Source organism: Belonocnema kinseyi, chromosome 8 (assembly GCF_010883055.1).
Source record: "Belonocnema kinseyi isolate 2016_QV_RU_SX_M_011 chromosome 8, B_treatae_v1, whole genome shotgun sequence".
NCBI classification, from domain to species: domain Eukaryota; kingdom Metazoa; phylum Arthropoda; class Insecta; order Hymenoptera; family Cynipidae; genus Belonocnema; species Belonocnema kinseyi.
Window position 1 is genome coordinate 8,664,941 of NC_046664.1, and position 6,331 is coordinate 8,671,271.

Below are 6,331 nucleotides of genomic sequence, written 5' to 3' on the forward strand. Positions count from 1 at the left end.
GTACAATTTTTATTGGTAAGATTAAAAAGTAATATTTGCGAAGCAGGAGTCCAGACTTTGAAAAATAAAATTTTTATTTGCATTTGTTTAAAATTTACTAAATAGGCTTAGCTCCAAATTACATAGTTACGTTTGCTAAGTAAATATGTAATTTCTAACTAACAAGAAGATGTCGCGAGATGTGCGTCGCTTATTCGGCTGGGACTTTACTGGATGAAATAAAATCAAAATCCATTAGGTGCGAATTTTTTTCGATCCAATTGGCCTTACTTTCCGAGCACCTAATGGATTTTCATCTGCATTGACCCTGTGATGCCCCAGTCGAATCGGCGACGCACATCTCGCGTCCAATTCAAATTCGAGACTCCAGATTCCGGTCCGAAATTTCGCGCGTAATTCAAATATTGTATCCTTAAATATGGCATACTTAAAGAGAAAAGGGGAAGTTTTCGAGAATAGGTGAAAAGGGGAAAACGCAGGGGAATAGGGAAAAGACTTTAATTCTGATATTGGGAAATAAAAATTAAATATTAAAATATTATAAATCGATTATCGAATCCTTATTAACATAAAGCTATTGTATGTTAATAAACATAAGAGACAAATGTAAGACTAAGAATTGCAATGCGGATATATCTATATTCGTTTTATTGCGCCACCCACACATGTCTGCTTGAAAATGATGAAAATCGATTGAAATTATCTTCATGAGTCACCCACCACATGCATTAATTTCGAGAGAGTTTATCACAAAATATCAGGAAGTCATATTTTCTAAAAATAAAAATAAAATTTTGGAAAGCACCAACAAAATTTTAATTCAACAAATTTTTCACATGTATTCGAGTAATCAATTCCTACATGCATCAATAAATAAAATAAATTTTTTACAAGGATTTTCTTCTTCCAAAGAAAATTATTCTAAGAATGTAATACACTTGCTGTTTAAAGGATTTGTTCAAAATAATTCGAAATTGAAAAAAGGAAGGTTTTTTGCAACAAAATTTCATTGGTATCGATTAAGCTATATATCAGCCGGGAAGAATATTCTTGTTTTTCTTTTTAATTGCGGTATCCATTTTACAAATTTTTTGTTGACCTCCTGTAAATTTAAGAAAATAGGGAAATAAATTCTTTTAAATAAATTAATGTGAAATGCTTTAAATTACAAATATTTTAGGGTAAATTTAAAAAATGATGTATTTTTTAACCACATAATAGATTAACTTTTAACTAAAAAATATCAACTTTCAACAAAAAAGAGAACAGTTAAATCTTCAATAAAAAATGTATTTTCAGCCAAAAGAAGTTTTCGACAAAAAGTTGGATTTTTAACAAAGAATACCAAGTTTTAATCGGAAATAGAATAGTTATCCATGTATTTTGTTTAAAATTTTTCTTTTTTGTTAGAAAATGCATTTTTTAATGAAAATTCAACTATTTGTTAAAATATCAAATATTTTGTTAAAAATTCGTTTTCTTTTTGCTGAAAATTCATTTTTTTCATTGAAGATTTAACTATTCTCTTTCTGCTTGAAAGTTGGTATTTTTCATTTTAAAATCCAACTTGAATTGAACTATTTGGTGTAGAATTATTCTAAACCAAATAATTTAATTTTCTACTAAAAAATGAATATTTTCGACCAAAAATCGATTAATTAATTTTTCAACTCAAAAAAATTAATGTTAAAAGAAAACGAATTTTCAACAAAATAACTAGATTTTCAACAAAGAGATAAATTTTTTAACTAAAATGATGAATTCATAATAAAAAAAACAATTAGCTTATAACAAAATAGTTCAACTTTTAAGCAAGTTGTTGAATTTTCACGCTAAAAGCAAGAATTTTGTACAAAAAAAGTTAAATTTTCAAACAAAAAAGTTAATTTTCAACTAAATACTTTTATTTTATACAAATATAATGAAAAGACGAATATTATGTCAAAAGGAAACTATTTTTCAAGAAAATGAACTTTTTTGTTGAAAATTCACATTTTCAGGTTCAAAATTAAACTATTTTGTAAAAACATCGTATTTTCAAATCAAAAATTAAACAATTTGGTAGAAAATTGTACTTTTTAGTTGGAAATTGATTTATTTTGTAAAAAATCCATCTTTTTGTAAGATCAATGTTTTGTTTAAAAATGCAATTGTTTAAATAAAAAATTAATCCGTTTTAAATGAGGATTCAAGCATTATGTTGAAAATTTATCTTTGTTGGTTGAATATGACTTCAAATCAACAATTAAATTTTTCGTTCAAAATTGAAAATTTATTTTCTTGGGTTGAAACTTTAACTGTTTTAGAAAAAAAAAATCTTTTCGACTAAAAAATTTCACAATTTAGTATAAGATTGTACTATTTGGTACAAAATTAAACTGTTTTGTAGAAAGTTCATTTTTGGAGAAAAAATTATATTTTTAGCTTAACCATTCAACTATTTAAAATAAAATCTTTTAAATCCTTAAAATCTTTGTGAAATCTCTTGTGTTTATTTGAAATCTTTCAAATCTTTTAAAATCTTCTCAAACTTGTTGAAACCTTTTGAAATCATTTGAAATCTTTGAAATTAAAAACAAATTTAAATCTGGTTTTATGTGCCCTTGTTAAAATCTTTGGATTTCTTGAAATCTTTTGAAATCATTATGAATTCTTTTGAATATTTGTGAAATCTTTCTGAAATCTTTTGAATTCGCTTGAAATGATTGAAATATTAAAAATCTTTGTGAAATCTTTTGAAAAGTTTTTAAATTTGTATGAAATCTTTAAAATATTTGGGAAATCTTTCTTTAATATTTGTTTGTGGAATATTTTTCAATCATTATGAAAGATTAAAAATATTTGTGAAATCTTTCTTTAAACCTTGTTTGTGAAATATTTTGTGTTCGTTTAAAATCATCAAAATCTTTTGAAATAAAAAATTTATTGAAACCTTTTGAAATGTTTTAAAATGTTTGAAATTTTCTGAAATCCTAATGAATTCTTTGAAATCTTTGTGAAATCTTTTTTATTAACTTAAAATCACAAAATATTAAAAATTTTTGTGAAATATTTTGAAATATTCTAAAACCTTTGGAAGTCGTTGAAAAATCTTGAAGCCGTTTAAATATTTTGAAATTCTTTTTAATCATTTGAAATCATTAAAATATTTGAAGTCTTTTGAAATTTTAAAAATTTGTTGGTTAAATTGTTGAAATCTCTGTGAAATGTTCGAATCTTTGTAAAATATTTGTGAAATCTTTTGAAATCTTCTAAACAGATAAAAAATATTTGTAAAATATTCGAGATTTTTGTAAAATAAGTAAAATCATTGTGAAATCATTGTGAAATCTTTTTAGATCTTTTTAAATAATAATAAAATATTTGAAATCTTTGTGAAATGGTTTGAAATCTTTTTAAATCTTTCAAATATTTTGAAATCTTTGAAATCTGGTATCTCTGAATTTTAAATCTTCATGAAAGTTGTATGAAATCTTTGAAATGTTTTGAAATCTTTTGTAATCGTTTGAAATCTTTCATATCTTTCAAATCTTTGGGAAATATTTTGAAATCTTTAAAAACTCTGGTACAATGCAAAAAATTTTGAAATCTATATGAAATCTTTTGAAATCTTCTAAAAGATTTGAAATGTTTGTAAAATCTTTTGTAATCATTTGAAATCATTATAATATTTGTAAAATCTTTTGAAATCTTTGTGAAATGTTCGAAATTTTTGTAAAATCTTTGAGATCTTTGTGAAATCTTTTGAAACCATCTAAATAAATTTGAAATCGTCTATATTTTTTTAAATAAGTTATGATCTTTGAAATCTGGTGTACTGTTCCTTTTTTAAAATCTTTATGAAAATTTTTAAATATTTGTGAAATCTTTTGTATTGATTTGAAATCATACAAGTATCTGAAAACTTTGTGTACTATATTCAAATATTTTTAAATGTTGGTAAAATTTTTGAAATCCTTGAAATTTTCAAAAATCCTTATGAATTCTTTGAAACATTTGTGAAATCATTCTGAAATCTTTTATATTCTGTAAAATCATGGCTAAATTTTTTTAATCCCTGAAATTTTTAAAATTTTGTGATATTTGTGAAATGTTTTAAAATATTTATGGAATTTTAGAAAGCTTTGTAAAATCTTTGAAATTTTTGTGTTTGTTTGAAATCATTGAAATCGTTTGAAACCTCAAATGTTTGAAACTTTTTGAAATTGTTTAAAATCTTTGAAATCTGGTGTAATATACCCTTTTCGAAATTTTTGAAATTTTCTAAAATCTTTATTAATTCTTTGAAATATTTGTGAAATATTTCTGAAATCTGTTGTATTCATTAAAAATGTTAGCTAAATTTTTTAAATCCTTGAAATCTCTTAATCTTTGTAAAATCTTTCAAATCTTGATTAAATTTTCTAAAAAAATTTGAAATCGTCACTAATATTTAAAATGTTTGGAATCTGGTGTACTGTACCCTTTTTGAAATCTTTGAAATCCTTGAAATCTTTGCGAAATATTTTGTAATTGTTTGAAATCATTGATATATTTTGTAATCTCAAATTATTAAATCCTTTTGAAATTGTTTAAAATCTTTGAAATCGGGTGTAATATATCCTTTTTGAAATATTTAAAATTTTCTGAAATCCTTATTAATCCTTTGAAATATTTGTGAAGTTTTTCTGAAATCTTTTGTATTCTTTAAAAAAAATGGTCAAATTTTTTAAATCCTTGAAGTCTTTTAATCTTTGTAAAATCGTTGAAATCTTTATGAAATCTTTTGAGATCTTCTAAACAAATTTGAAATCTTTGAAATCTGGTTTACTGTACTCTATTACAAATCTTTACGAAATATTTTGTGTTTGTTTGAAATCATTAAAATGATTTGAAATTGCTAAAAATAATTAAAATCTGGTGTAATAAACCTTGTTTAAGATCTTTAAAATATTTTGAAAGTTTACACGCCTTTTTCAAATCCTTGCATCCTTTCTAATTCTTTGAAATCCGTGAACACTTTTTGAAATACTTTGAAACCTTTAGAATTATTTTGTAGCCTTTGGGAAATCTGGTGTAAATTCAAAAACCGAGAATTCAACAACTCGAAAAATGTTGAAAAAGCAGAACACAAAATCAAATTCAAGGTTTAAAAAAAAAAAAACAAGAAAAATTCCAGATTTTAAAGATTTCACGGTCGCTGGACACCCTGCCATAAAATCTTGAATCAAGAAATTCTATGAATTGCTGCATCAATGAAGGTTCTTACCACCTCAGAATGGGTTTAATAATTTACGTCTTACGACAAAGCATTGAAGACACAAGAAAGAAAGGTTAGGTGGCAGGATGGGAGTAAATCCAACATGAAAATTCCATGGTTCAGACCGCCATGAAGTTGAGACTCCCACTTCAGTGCCTTTCTACTTGTACGTTCACCCTCCCCATCTACAACTACATGTATACATACATTGTCCCTTTATAGTCTTTATATTGTCCTCTTGTCTGTCCTCCTGGTCCCTCGCCATTATTTGTCTCTATTTTCCTTTCTTTCCCATCTCATTTCTCATGTCCTCTTCACCCCACCCTATCAACCACTTTCTGAACCCTCAATGAAAAAAATGGTCTAGCTGTCCCACACTGTAGTTTCCAAATGCTGGAATTAAATATGGTACCTCACATGTATTGGAATTTTAAAATACAAGTCTATTAGCCAGTAAGACACCTCTTGAAGCGAAAAATTAAAAAAGAAAATGTAAACAATTTCTCAGAACACTTGTTCCTGGCAAAAAAAATTTTTGACGGAGCCAAAACTTTTGGAGTTCGTGGAATTCACAGAATTTACGGAATTCATATAACGCCTGGAATGAGCAGAATTTATGGAATTCAAAAGATTCATGAAATTCAAAGAATTCACAGAATGCTCAGAATACAAGGAATTCGTGAGACTGAAAAAATTCATGGAAATCCCGGAATTTAATTTAAGGAATTGACGCAATTTTCGGAATTCACGGAATTCAAGAAAAAAAATTCTTGACAATTTCCCCTGTGCCACGCCTTCCTTCATTCAGGCTGCTCCACACCGAGATCCTCGATATTTAAGGCAAAAAATAAAAATAATTCTAAAAAATTCTCGTGCTCCAAAAAAAAAAAAAAAAAAAAAAATCCGATCAGTGGCCACACGCCTTCCTTCATTCAGACTGTTCCTCATCGAGATACTCGATCTTTATTGCAAAAATAAAAATAATTCTAAAAAATTCTCGCTTTTCGACAAAATTCCTGGCCATTTCCCTGTGCTCAAAATTCGAGAATAAATTTCAAGTTTCCCGCAGCCAGTGGCCACACGCATTTCTTC